The following is a 15,391-nucleotide window of genomic DNA, read 5'->3' as shown; positions in this document are numbered from 1 at the left end:
CTTAAGCATTTCACGTAGCAGCTTATTTTTGAAAGTCCTCGTTCGGCAGTTGCCATGGATTTGAGCAAACTAAAGAAGCCAGAGTTGATGTTGCTGTGTGAAAGGCTGGGTATTGATGCCAGGAAAAGTCACAGAAAGCCGCAGCTGATTGAGGCTATTAAGGAATGTGGTGCTAAGGAGGAGGGTGACAAAATTTGGGAGACCTGGGAAGTCATTCAGGAGGGAATCAGGAACGCTAAGGAGGAGGCCGACAGGGTTGAAAGGGAACGCAAGGAGAAGGCCGTTAGGGTTGAAAAATAACGCCTTTACCGCAAGGAAGCCGCTAAGGAGGAGGCCGACAGGGTTGAAAAGGAACGCAAGGAGAAGGCCGTCAGGGTTGAAAAAGAACGCCTTTACCGCAAGGAAGCCGCTAAGGAGGAGGCTGACAGGATAGAAAAAGAACGCCTTCGTCTCAAGGAAGCCGATGAAAGGCAACTTGCTTTAATGCGTTTGGAGTTGCAACAAATTTTAGAGGCGAAGCGCGCCGGCAGGAATTCGACATTAAATTAGGAGGTTTCGGCGCGAAAAGAAATTAAAGTCGGCAATGAAAACTGCGTGTCTTTGCCCATTGCCCGCGTCGCGATTGAGAGCCCGCTCGAGGTGCGTCTGACCGAGGCAGCCATCTCCCAAAACCTGCCTAATCAGCATCCCTCGATTTGCTCAAATCGCTTGGATGTGCTGCCCAAAGAAAAAGGCCTTTGTTTTGGAGATAACGCTGCACAGGTCCTTACCATTTCGAAGGCTCGTGAATTCGCAGCGCCAGCAGAGCACGTAGTTGAAGAGGGCAAACCTCAACCTGTAAGCCCGAAGCCTGTAAATTCTCGCGGTGACGAGCCAGAGCAATCTCTAGTAAAGACTGACGATGAGACGAACGCCGGCGACTTAACCCGTGACGGCTCCGCGTTACCTAATGACGAGTCAGCACAGGACTTACTCACTTGTAGCACAGGGGTAAAGAGCACCGATAGTAGTGCAAGCTATAGTGAGTCTTCCGAATCAGGCGCGAGTGATGAGCTGGGGCTAGGTGAGGAATTGAATACCAATCTAGTGTTGCCCCACTCAGATGGCTTTCTTGAACTCCTTCGTGTGGACAGAGAAACGTTCACCGCTGAGCAAGAGAAAGACCAATCTCTACGCAACTTGAGTCACCAAAGTGACATAGGTGTGTCACGGAAGAACATACCTTTCCAGCTCCGTTCTGGCCTGCTGTACCGCCAGTATAAGGATAGGAAAGGTATCCAACACGACCAACTTACTGCCCGCGTCGCGATCGAGAGCCCGCTCGAGCTGCGTCTGACCGAGGCAGCCGTCTCCCAAAACCTGCCTATGCAGCATCCCTTGATTGTCTCAACTCGCTTGGATATGCTGCCCAAAGAAAACGGCCTTAGTTTTGGAGAAAACGCTGCGCAGGTCCTCACCAGTTCGAAGGCTCCAGAATTCGCAGCGCCAGCAGAGCACGTAGTTAACGAGGGCAAACATGACCCAGTAAGCGTGATAAACTCTCACGGTAGTGAGCCAGAGCAGGCTGGATCACAAACTGACAATGAGGCGAACGCCGACGACTTAACCTGTGACGGTTCCGCGATGGCTAGTGACGCGCCCCGCAAACCAACAGCGAGGGTTTCCACGGAGCGGAAGCGTATAGAGGTGGCCAAACGGGAAGGGGTAATAAAAGGGAAAGTGCGGCTCTTGTTGTCTGCTCGACTGAAATCCAAACCGCGTAGCCACCCCAATTTGGCACCTCGGTGCTCAAGAGTTCGCACCGGCCCGGTGGGAACACAAGCCAAGAGAACGCAACGCGCGAACCCAATCCGAGAGAGACGGATACGCTGGCACGGCATTCGCACTCGTTCGTTCCCTTCTCGCATTCTGCTTTCTGAGCATCAGCCAAACTTCAGAACCGCGAGACTTGGACGAGGAACAGTTAAGGGTCCCAAGCTGAAATTCCTAGCCTTGTGTCCTATTGCACCTGCTAGAGCAGCAATCGGACCGCGGCCGCGCAGGGGGCGGCTGAAGAATAGGAACCAGTAAATTCCTCTAATCGTAACGCTGTTTCTGGACGGTTTCGAGGAATAATCCTGTTCAGTTTATTGCTTGTTTCTTTTTGTTCATTTAACTCTCCTGTACAGAAATGCAAGCTGAAATTCCTAGCATTATGTAATGTCTCATCTGCTAAAGCAGCTGTCGGACCACGGCCGCGCAAGGGGCGGATATGACGCATAATCTCATATTGAGTTTAATGCTTGTTTTTTGTCTTTTGTTCATTACACTCTCCTATCCGAAATGAGAGCGAAATTTTGGAGATTGGCATTGCCGGACTCAGTTTACATGCGTTACAAAAAGGGACGAGATAATGCCAACGCTGTTGGCCTCAGCCGAAGCTTTCCCGTGTAATGCCCTTTCCTGACTCCCCGGACGTTAATCCGCTATGCAAATTTGTATTTTGTTTTTTTTTTTTTGCTTTAGCGGGAATCATTTTTGTCTGTTTTGTATGTGTGTTCAGCAGCTCCACCTTCCCTTCGTGCTCTCACGGGCGGTGGCTTTCTGTGACATACGCCGTGCTACGGCACCCCCCCAAAATTTTAGGAAATTTTTCCCATTTGGCTAAACAAGCTCTCTGTATTCTGGTTTGGTCAAACTTGGAAACTTTCGGAGGAGGACGTAAATTTCACGCGACAGCCCATTTTCTCTAAACAGACTTTGTCGACCGAAAACAGCTTGGCAGTTCTTAAAGTCGGTTTGGCGCTTTCTGCTTGTTGGGCTGTGTACCTTGCTGGTTGAGACCGTTACAGTTGTCAACGAAGCAAGAAGAACCTTTGGGCCCAGCTGTGACCAAAAGCCGAACGGACACAACTCCAGGTCTCTGCGCGCAGCAGCGTTGGCTGCAACCACTACGAGACCTCTTCGGGCGGCGGACGTGCTGTTGTGACTGTACTTCGGACCCCGTGGGCCCGATCAAGCAGCTACCGTGAACATTCATCGAGGCCGACAACCCCGCGACGGCGGTGGGAAGTGGGATGCTTGGAATGCCCCTCCGAGCCTCAGCGGATTAGTTTAGCAGGAATTTCAAGGGCCATTGTCAGCAGTAACCCCAGCGAAATTCCTTGAGCGGATTAGTGTAGCAGGAATGCCGGAGGTATTGTCCGAGCGACCACAGCGGAGATGACCACTATAGCGGCGAAAGCCGGGGACGCGCCGGAGGTATTGTCCGAGCGACCACAGAGGAGGCTACGTGCCGGCGCCGGTCACGCTGGCGGATAATTCAATTCTGTGGCCCCGACTCGCGTTCTGGGCAATCGGCGGGGAAGCAAGTTCATTCACCTGCTGGAAGACTTCGGGAGATTCCTTTCCCGCAGGGCTGGATGAGTCGGCATCTCCTCCTCTCATCGACCCAGCTGCGAGAGAGTGGAAAAGCTCGCACCTGCCCAGCCGTGGGTGGTAACAAGAACGTCCCCTTCGGTCCATCCGATTGGACAGTGCTCGTCGACCATTATTCCCCAGCCAGGGATCTGGGGAAACCGAACGATATTTAACTCGGCCGTGAGTGTGGTCGAGAGAAGCCTGCTAGCTCCAGTCGACTACGGTTGACGAAGACGTTCCCCTTCCACTGAGAGCCATTCTCAGTCCAGCGCTCTATGTAAATAATGTAAATAATCATGTAACCATGTAAATACAGTTTTCCTTCACTTCCCCTACTCCCCGTCTCCGGCCCACGTTCCCTTCCTCCTTCGGCACTGCGGCGGTGATCCTGGATCCGATGCCTGGTGGGACACGCTACTAGTACGGCAACACATATCAGTACCCACTGCGGCAACAGGTGCTTTGAAACGGGGACTGTTGACAATCTTCGACAGCCGTGAAACACCAAACACATGTGCGTCGTGGCAGCGTCCTGGGCACAGACATTGCAGTATCTGAATCGATACTTGTGGTCGACCAATGCTAGTAGGATAATACTGTGCCGGCAAGAAAAAACTAAGTGCAAAGTGAAAAAAGTTGAGTGCAGCATGGCACTGCTGAGTTCACTGCCTTTAGTTACTGTGATGCGATTTTACAGTTTGCTTTTATTAATAGCTGTGAGTGCAGCTCGGATTAAATTATTTCACATAATGCCACAACCGGTCGCTGTTAGCGTACTCGACATCCTATAGGAGTTGCAGTCCTGCGGAGAACTCATTTCGTCGTCGCATTAAAATTGTCGCATACGAAGTATGTTGCTTAAACACTGCAAGACTCTGCGAGCCAAATTACGCGTTTTCTTAAGAGCTGCTGATAAAATTGTATAACATTTGACTTAGCAATAAAATATGGGTCAGTCAGTTACTTTTTTTTACTACTATAAAAATGGGCCCAAACAGAACACTTACACGAAACAAGTTAAATCTTGGCCACTTACCAACCCTTGTAGTTTTAGTAGCCGGTGGCGTACTCCTTTGGAGGCGAAATAGGAAAATGGCAGCCATCAAGGGCACAGACAGCTCGAGGGAAATCGCACACGGCTTCGAACTCTTGGATGTGCCTAGGCATTTCCTCTTCAGTAATCATTCTGATCCAGTCACTTTCGAGCACAGCGACAACAGCTGCGCAAAACTCTCTGTAAATGACGTTGACGTTTGAGCGCCCAACGCGAAAGAGGTTTGCCACAGTTCTATCTTAAGAGCACAATTTGTACAGGCCAATGGCGACACGCTTTTCCGAAGTGATCGGGTCACGCATGCTGGTAACTTGTATTTCGAGCACATGGCGCAAGCTTTCCACGAGAAACCGGAACGTTGAGGGGTTCACTCGAAACGACTTCTTGAAGTTGTGGCCACCGAGGTGAGGCACAGTCTCCTCGAACCATTTTTCGTGGCGGATGAAAGCCCACGTCAATCGGTTGCAGACTCTCGTGGGAAGCGCCAAGGCAAAAAATGTACACCCGTTGAGTAGCAACTGCCGCTTAATACGGTCTTTGACTGCCTTTGCGGCGTCTGTTTCGCTCTCTAAAGCAAGAATCCTTGCCAAAATGCATGCTATTTTGACTTTTTCCTTCGTGTCCGTGCAGTTTCTCTTGTTTCTGCGGCGATAATTGCGCTGTGACGTTAGCAGAATGCATGCGGAGGAACGATGACAATCTCATGAGTTTGAATTCGGGATCAAGATCCCAACAAGCAAAGACGCATATAACAAGCCTGATAACGTCGTGTGGATTACGCTGAAGAACAGGAGCCGCGCTTTCTTTCAATTGCTGCCCGAACCCACTGGCGCTTATCTTGGAAACAAGCGCAACGTGAAGCCCCGTCTTGGGCAGCACGAAAGGCGCGAAGCGAGTGATGGTTGTTACAAAGCACGGATGAGAGCGCTGTAATCGCGGCGCATTTTGGCGGATGGAGCGCGCTGTCACGTGGTATTCTTTTAAAGTCCGCGGGGTTTCGTTTTTCCCGAATAAAAACGGCCACGCTGAGTGTATCTCAAAAATTTTAACGAGCGCACGAGAATGAAACGAGGACTGAAAGAATACACACACCACAAAGCGCAGTTCGAATGCAGAATCCGAGTGACCTTGCTTTGCACGAGGCCACCGCCACGAAGGAGGCAAGACGACACGTATGGTTCAGAGGGAAAGAGCCCGAAAAACTGCTAATGAATTTGCTGAGGACGAACTGGCGGCCTAGTTCGTCCTGAAGTGTATCTCGTTTGAAGTGCCTGGGTTGGACAATATTTGTGGAGCTCCACAACTTTCCTATTGACGCCTGAACGTTTCAAGATATATTTAAAAAGTTAATTTTTTAACTCGACTAATTATAGAAATAGGAGGACCGAGAAAATAGTAGTGTAACTTTAGATAAACCCTAACAACATCCACACGATTTCAGATCTAAAGAACGCTCAGTTCTTTAATAAATCTTGGTCCAAGTTAGCTGGGACACCATGTATATGTCGTCGCTGTCCTAAAAAATAATGAGGAAACAGCATATGTGTCTGCGTGAGAGAACACGCTGACGGAACCAAATTACGATATCGAGCCGTAACCTTAAAGGCGGAGATAAAGTGTCCCCCAAATTTGCTAAGCCTACATCTAGCGTCACATTGCGCAACTGCTGTATCAGCTCATGTGTCGCATAATCCAGTGTGCTATTTCTCCTCTGCCCACCTAGAAAGACGTCGGTAAAAAAAAAGTAACTTCAAAGTGTCACGTCATCGGATGGTACTATCTGTGTAGTTAAAAGGAGAACAACAAAATAAATGGACAATTGGCATACGCAGGAGCTGTTGCTGCATTAATGCGGCGAATTTTGTCATTCAGCGGTCAGCTCGAGCTAAAAAAAAACTCCCTGTTAAGATGTAGTACTGCTCAGTTTGTACAATAATGGAACAGTATCGACATTTTTATGATTCAGAAATGAGCAACTGTACAATGGCGTCTGCAGCTTGGAGTGGTGACATTTCCTTTTTCCGCACACGCTCTACACTATTAAACCAAAAGATTGAACTTGTCGCTGAATTCAACACTCTGAAACCGTTCGGTACTGTTAAACCTAAAGGTTAAAGAAGTCGCTGACTATCAAGAGACGACTATTTTTGGTTTTATTTCAGCAGATGCATAACGCGAATGTTCTTGTGGCAAACAGCAGAGCCTGAATAGTATAGTGTCGACGACGTGAAAGGAGGACACCGTCTGCTAGCATGAGAGAAGTGACTGTGGGGCCTGCAGAGCAGTGAAAGACCCGTTACAACATGCACAAAGTGCAACTGAGTGTGTAGATCATCCGCGAGTATTTTAGTACTTCTGATGGCACCAACATCCAGCATATTGCAGACACTAGCGGCAGATGCGGAAAATGTAAAAATGCGAAGGCTTGGGGATGGCACGTTAAATGGCAGAGCGCCTGCATGCACCTAAATATGAAAGCGGATAGAGTATAATCAAAGGTTAAATTGGGGAGAAAATAAGACCTTTCGAAACAGCCCGCAAAAAGCGACCCACATCAAAAAGAAGGCAAAGCCACATGCCAATTAGAGTACACTGGTACGAATATATGCAGGAAAATGAACGTCAGTAGTAAGCCTGCTATACGCATAAGAAATTTCAGCGCACACTTGCTAAGGAAAGGGACTAGCTTACCTCTGCACGAATTAGAACGCAATTTCATGAAAAATAAAGGGAGATTTTAGCTCTAAGAGTTTCGCATTGATGACACGGTGGCGAACCATGCCGAAAGGAAGGAACTTCTGTGTAATAGATAATTATTAGCCTTGAATGCTATACGTATAAGAAAGCAATTTCAGCGCACACTTCCTAAGGGAAGGCACTAGCTTACCTCTACCCGAACTAGAATGCGATTTTATGCCAAATAAAGGGACATTTTAGCTCTGAGAGTTTCGCATTGATAACACGGTGGCGAACCATGCCGAAAGGGAGTAACTTCTATGTAATAGATAATTATTGGCCTTGAATGTTATAACATCTGCGTACCTACGGTCTTTATTCCCTTTACAATGCAATCGATAACTAAAATTTTGGCTGAATTATGCAGAGGTTTCCAGGCGGGATCCAACGTCAGATATTTTTATGTGCAACATATTTCATTGAATTGTTTGCTAATTTGCTGCTGCAGCCACTGACTCCTTTTTGCTTATATTTCACCTGAATAGGAGCGGAAATCATAGCAACGACACGACGATCTTTACTTCCTTGACGTATGTTCTCTGAAGTCTTTGTCTTAAACGCTATTGCTGCAATGGTCACTGAAAACCCTTCAACTTCTGATTGCATTCAGCCCTTGCTCCTCCAAGCCTCTTAAACTTATGAGAACGATCAGCAACTCTCCCATTTTATTCACGTAATTATGACTCTCCCCTCCATATACCGTGAGTGTGGTACGTATTTGAAAGACGTGAGTTCTTCACAAAGCAACGTCACAAAAGCGATTTAAATGACTGAGAACACCAGTAGAACACGGGCGAATGTCAACAAAAATCATATCACATTACGTCAACACCTCATGAACTCTTTACGTCTTGGAAGTATCGGTCTAGCTTCCAATTGTATGAAAAAGAATTGAATAAAATTGGGAAAAATACCACTTTATGCAAAACACATGAAGCCATCCACCTCTCTCAGAGATTAATTGAAGAGACGCTCAAGCGAACTATATCAACTGAAATTTGTTTAGGTTCTGTATTTGGCGCTGTAATGGCGCGGCCGCCATAGACAGTTCGCCGCCAGCACAGACACTGAAGAATGTGAGGATTTTATGTCTACTCACGGAGGGAGGGTGTTTATTACCTGTACCGGGCTTTCTATTTGTCCGGAGCAACGGCTAATCACGCAAGCCCAAAATAGAGCCGGACCGACGTTCATACATGAACTCAAAACACAAAATAGCCTATGCACGTCATAGTCACAAAAACCCTCTCAATATAAAGAAACCGTCCGCGCTGGGAGGTTTACACATTTTGCGTCAGTTTGTATGTGGTTGTAGTGGGTTACACTAAACCCAGGAACTCGGGTTTAGCAGCCGAACGCTACTCTGTAAGCGATGCTTTGTCCTCTCGGGAAAAAGGACAACCGTTGGTCCCATGAGATGAAGTTTGGTCATGTAAAAGCATAACCCTAGGACAGGGAAGACCTGCGCAAGCTGTAAGGGCTAAATATTTAGCCCTCGATAGCAAAGAGACAGAAAGTAGGCAGCACAAGCATATTTTTGTCGCCGCAGCCTTGCTCTTCTCCGCTGCAAGTGACCAACTTTGATGACTTGTTTCCTGCGTATGAAATTGCAGCCTTTTCTAATCGGAGCAATGCGAGTACGCAGCCGGTAAAGAAACAATGCCATAAGGTCGTCCATGAACCAGTCCTCGCTATCCGGCAGGGGCCATGACCACAGCTTCAAGAAACTGTTATTGGCAGTGGAGCGACGGGAAGCTCAGAGTTCGACTACGTGTAGTAGAACATTTTCGGAACGTGTAAAGGGGTGACTGAGAGGTGGGCATAAATGTTATATAAATTTTTTTTGTGTTGTTTTATGTACATGGTTTTTTAATGTGCATTACCAAAACGCGGCTCTGAGGTGGCGAATGTCCAGTAGTCTTCACGGCAATGCGCATTAGACGTCGCCTGGAGCATTATTTACTGTCCTCGGCGGCAAAACATCACGTGCTGTTAGCGGCAGCGGCGAGGAAAGAAGACCACGCCGACACGGCGCCGGCAGGGGTCCAGTTGCACTGAGTGAAAGCTGTAAGATCATGGCAGCGCCAGCAGCGAAGCGCTCTGCTTGAAGACACAACCGGCTCGATCACAGTTTCTGCGCGACGAACGGCGTTCTAAGCACAGCTTCTATGTTCAAGGCTCATAAGAGTTTTGTACAGAACCGAATCACAATAAAGCAGAAATTATTGACACAAACAACAGCAATGCGGTCCATAAATCGTTAGTGGTTTACACTAACAACTTACATGCTTCATATACCATGCTTTTTTTTAAGATGCCAAATTTTTAAAGCTTTTCAGGTAAAGTGCAGCTTTTTGCAGCATATTAATACCTTTGTTGACGAACTTCAAAAAGCAGTCGAATCATGCTCACTAGTAAGTTTATTAACTAAAGTGCTTAACATTTTCATTATGAGGGATATGCGCCTGACTGCAGTTACAGGCTCGTTGCTGGCCGTTAGTGATAGCCTTATCAGTTTTTAGAGATTCAAACTTGCGATTACCGTCGCTGCTAGGGCTCAAGTAATTTGGTCCATTTCTCCTGATGTTCGAAAAGCGCGCGCTTGAGAGGGGGGGGGGGGGGACACAAAGCCAGGTCAATCATACCACGACAGTCCATGACGCACGCTCCTGAAGACAATCTCAGCACTGCTCGGTCTGGAGTGCTCCCATTCCTTGCCACTTCACTGCTCCAGCATGAACGAGGCTCACAATATCACGTTCTACGTGCGTCGCGCAGTGCCGCGATTGTATTCACGTCACTCTGCGCTCTCCTGCAAGCGCGCAGCTTTCTAAAGACGCGCAAAATTGCCAAAATTACTCGAGCCACCAGCGTTCACGGTAATTCCGCTTTCAAAATTCTAATAACTGGTGTGGCTATTACTAACGGACGGCTACCATTCTTTAATTGCAAACATGTGTTTATCGGTAATAGTTTACAGGCGAACTTTTAGAATATCGTTATTCATTTTAAAAATTAACATAATTGGCCTCTTTTTGGGCAGCACTGGTAATACTATGCAGCAAAAAGCTTCTCTTGAGCTCAGAAACCATGTTTGTTTATGTTTTGCTTTCTCAATAAAAAACACACTCAGTATTAGCCTCGCATTAGAAATGGACAGTTCTTGTGCTGCAGGCCGGTTCATTGAGCCTTTATGCAGGAAGCCGGAAGCTGTTGAAAATTTATTTGTAGATTGCTAGGATGTGTTTTTTTTAACATTTTCCTGCGAACTTTGCAGAAAGAGTTCTCTTCATATTCCATTGAAACCCAGTTTCTGGTCATTTAAAATAATGTTACGACAACATGTCTCAAGGCACCAGCTCAAACTAAACAACTTTAGATTACATATATACGCTCCATACTTGAGCACACTTGTCAAGCATAAGGCCTTTCAACCTCGTACCTTGTAGAAAAGCTCTAAAGCATTTAAAACCGTCCTGCCAGATGTGTTTCTGCAAATTTTGATTTTCGCAACTGTGCTAAATTATTTAAAGAAATTTTTTGGGGGAAAACAATAGCGCACAGTAAATTAACTTCAAAACTGGAACTGTTTTCCCATATATATCGTGATTTCACCGGAATATATAAGGATCTGTTGATTTTGCCTTCGTACTTCATCTATAACCGATGTGGTCATGATCTTGAAGTTCTTGAAACGCCCTGTTGCACTTACGCTAATCGCAATACATGTTTTCCGCAAACTTACACGCTCTCCAGTAGGCTGGCCACTAGCATTAATCAATGCAAAGCCTGTTCCGAGTTTAAAACTTTCTTATCGCTATATTTGACCTAGACGCATATCTTCCTGATGCCATTTTAGAGCGCAGCTCTTAGGCTCCCGTTTCTGCGTTTCGCGGCGTCGCCGTCGCCGTTGTCCGTTGTATCAGGAGTGGACACCCTCTAAGCTGCGAAAGCAATGGAGCGGGAGCTTAGATAGAAGGAAGTGAAAGCGGAACCTCCTGCCTCCCTTAGCAACCGGCGCGCCAGTGGGGGGCACAGCTGTCCGTAGCAACCATGACGCCACGCAATAGCGGTAGAACGAGCGCTCGCGCGTCGGCGGTGGCAGCTACACAGCCGCTCCTTCTCGAGACGTCTCGCTGCAGTCGAATGAGTGTGACGCATGGCTCCGAAGCGGCCCAGTGATTTCGCGCCAAGCGGTCCTTGGAAGCGGCGGTGGGTTCAACGCAAGGCTTTCGCCAAGCACACTTTAGAATTTCCATAGTGTATTTGAGCAAACAAGGGAAGGGGATTGAGGGGCTCGTTATAAATATGAGAGAAGCCAACAGCCACAGAAACCAAGGGACACAGGGGATTTTTTTTTATTAATTTATTTATTTTTGTGGTGTTGATCAATTTAAAATATTACTGAATATGTTATCGCTTAAAGCTAATTGATTAGAAAAGCAGCAGGAAAAACAACCACACGCCGCCGGTGGGATCCGAACCCACGACCTCCGACACCACGACACCACAAAAATAAATAATAATAAAAAAATCCCCTGTGCCCCTTGGTTTCTGTGGCTGTTGGCTTCTCTCATAATGTATTTGGTATTTTTTTGAAGAATGGAAATTTGCAGCATCTGTCTCAAACATCTCGGTGTACATTTCAACCTGAGGGAAGGCGCATAACTTCCCTCTTGGAACAATGGACACCTAGATCGCGCTTTAAGCTATGTGGCGGTAGTGACAGATGTGCGCTGCATACTTTGGCATTGAAAACTTAGTGCCAGAAACGCTGCCACCTGCCGGGGTGGCAGGGTGGGTGGGAACTTTAATGTAGACATAAACACAAGCGGGAATTTCTTCCCACTTATTCGTGAGAACTACCCGTTCCTCTCGCTCATCACGGCTCTTACATCTGTGACAACCTCGCGAAATACTTTCGCAGACCTCGTCTTTGAGAACCAGGCATTGGTGCAGCAAGTCAAACCTATATTTATCTATTTCTCCGGCCACAAAGCTTCCTTCATTACAATCAAGAACTGTTAGTGGAGTGTCTCTTGAAAAAAGAATATGTGTGAAAAATAACAAGTTGTCTGTAGTTGTACATACATGTCTTGCTCTAATTCTTTGCCTCAATCGGTCGAAAAGCTGAAACAGCTGATGAGCTGCGCTCAAATATCGCATTAGGCAAAAATGTAATCGTCGTTAATTTTTTCGTACTTGTTTTTTTGGAATGTTTTCACTGATGTGACATTTCTGCGTGATGTAACAATGAAACCTTTCATTTTAGTCTTCTTGAAATATTGAAATGCACTAGTGCTCGTGGTCAGAAGGGTTGAAATGGGGGCCAGTTGGTACATTGTTAATGTCGAACAACCAGTCACAAAAAAACGCCGCCGTGGTGGCTCAGTGGTTATGGTGCTCGGCTGCTGACCCGAAAGACGCGGGTTCGATCCCGGCCACGGCGGTTGAATTTCTTTGGAGGAGAAATTCTAGAGGCCCGTGTACTGTGCGATGTCAGTGCACGTTAAAGAACCCCAGGTGGTCGAAATTTCCGGAGCCCTCCACTACGGCGCCTCTCATAGCCTTAGTCGCTTTGGGACGTTAAACCCCACAAAACAAACCAGTCACAAAAAACAAGGGACAAGAGAAGGAGTGTTCACGCCACAACGACTGGTTGTTTTCCAGTAAGTATTTTGTTTTTGAAATAAACGCAATACCAAAAATAGAGTAGGCTTGGTCTGGGGAACAGCACGCATGACTCCCAACCGAGAGGACAACGGTTCAATTCCCGGCACGGAGAGGAAGATTTTTTTTCTTTCAGCCGCTACTTTCTTTGCATGAACGCTTACACCCCGACGTAGAACGCATCTGACGAACCTTTTCGCATTAAGGAATAATTGGTGGCAGTGTTACGGTTAATCTGCTCAATATTTACTCGTGAAAAGGCCAACAGTTGCGGCAGCCCGGTTCATCCCCGCAAAGGCCAACATTTTGTCCAAAAAGACTAGAACAGTGCTAAAAGTGTGTAGCCACTTGGCAGGTTGTTACACCTACTGACAAGGCTCCTCTTTATGAAGAAATGCAACATTTGCTTTCAAATAAGCTTCCCGAGATTCTAGCATATATCGGGCGCCATCGTTCACGCCACAGACCTCGCCGCAAATTTCATCTAACTGCATTTTAGGCAGTAAACTATTGAATAAGCACTAACTTAATTCTTCGCCTTATGTGGACATTATCTACGGCACTGATTATAGGCTGTCACTGTGATTAAGTAGTACAGCGAAGATTGCTACGTCTGCGTTGCCAATTTATTTGTTCATTCCTGTCAACACGTGTCTCTGTCAATTTATCTTTGAGTAGTGAGTGTCGTTGAGATTGCTCCGGAACAGCCGCAATTCCACACGATAAGTTTTTCTACACCCTTCGAGATTGCTAACAGTGTCGTAAGCCTATGAACACGAACTGACGTGAAACAAACTTTCAAGGCAAAGTCTTCATACAGACAACACTTCAGCCGTCTGCGCTGCAATTAGCATGCGCCTTCTACGGCAACCAGATCCGAGGACGTCGGGCGTAAACATACGATCGTGGGAGATCAGCGTGACCGGCGAATGTTTGAATGCCAGCCGTCTTACGTAGGTCATCGCATCAAGCTCTTCACTTTTTTGTCAACGTATATGGCATATGGGGTTCGACCTTTATACGAACAGTTTACAGTCATCAACAATTTGAGCTTTTTGAAACGGGACGGTCATTCTGATCCGAGTGACAGTGAAGCGCGCCTGTTCCTACCACCGGCGCCGATGACTTTATGATGTGTTTTTTTTCGTGGGCACAAGTTCTTTTAAAATGATTTCCTTCAAAGGTTTAGTACGCCTCCCTGTCTGCCTCCTGCTCACAACACTGCTTAACTTTTGGCTGCTTTGACTGGGTGCAGTTTTTTCTGTAAGAGTGCGTGGTCGTCCCTGAATTTTAAATCTCTTGTTTCCTGTTTTGGTTTAATGCAGAGTTAACCGTAGTTTCCGCGTCAAACGCAGAAATGGCAAAGCAATCGTCCCTACATTTCTGAATGAGAGCAACGGTGCCTTATACTCCGAGCAGAAATTCCAGATTTACTCAGCCTTGTCGGCATCCGCCATGCTTAGTGACGGGCATGACGATGCAGGACAGGATAGTTGCTGCATGTCACTCTTCAAAACAACCGTTCAGGCCAGATGCGTCGTTTCCGTCTGAAGCGCCGTTGGCATTGTGAAGGAAAAAAAAAAGTAATGTGCATTGACCTACCATCAACAATGAACGCACAATAAAGTGTCTGCTATTCGCCGTATTTTAGACTGTACGCGTGGAGGCCAAACTTTAACTGGGACTCCATCCGGTCGCTGTGGCAAGTGTGAGCATCTACTGAGCAAAGCAGTGCTCTTATGTTGCAGTCTGTTTGACGAGAACACCATATGAGTGAAGTCAGCACTGCGCATTATTTCAGCAACGGAATAGAATTTCCATAAGTGGATACCGGACGAATTACAGGAGCTGCTAGTGATTTAGTAAGTTGCAAATCTAATTTCATTATTTTCATTCATGCTACACTACTGCTTCACAGTTCACACATCCCCTTCTTTAGTTTCTTTATTTGCGGAACACTGAGGTTTTCGATCCATGGTGGTTAAGCTAAAAAAAAAAACAACAGCTACCACAGGTGACTTCAGTTTCTTACAATTGTCGTAGGCAACTTACTGACCGTTTACAATTCTTGCAAATAACTTTATTGTACCTTGAAGAATGCAGTGCTTTCCAACTACTGCGTCTCTTTCAACACGCGGATCTCAGCACACATTTTCAACATTCTCAAGGCAAAGCTGAAGCTTAAAAGAAGCCTTTATTCATGTCATGTCAAATTGACACACTGTGGTGCAGATTGCTTGTGGCCGCTTATCTCGCCGCAGGAACTGCTAGAAATACGAGGTCGGCCCATGAAAATTCTGATATGAGAGGCTTTAAAGTGGTTTGCCAACATACATTTTATTTAAGCGCAGTCATTGTTTTCTTCAAGGTTAAAAGATTTGCTTTTCATGACCGTCTATCATATGCAGAGCTGTTTGTTTTCTAGAGATGCTGTCAAAGAATATGAACATTGAACGGTTGGTTCTCATTGAAATGCCCCGTTGTATTTCACGAAACCACTATTCATGGCGAGACGGTTTCTCCCGCTGCGCA

The sequence above is a fragment of the Amblyomma mixtum genome, chromosome 9 (assembly GCF_055824585.1).
Source record: "Amblyomma mixtum isolate Tamu chromosome 9, ASM5582458v1, whole genome shotgun sequence".
In the NCBI taxonomy this organism is placed as follows: domain Eukaryota; kingdom Metazoa; phylum Arthropoda; class Arachnida; order Ixodida; family Ixodidae; genus Amblyomma; species Amblyomma mixtum.
The sequence above is the reverse complement of the archived record's forward strand: the minus strand, read 5'-3'. Positions refer to the sequence as shown.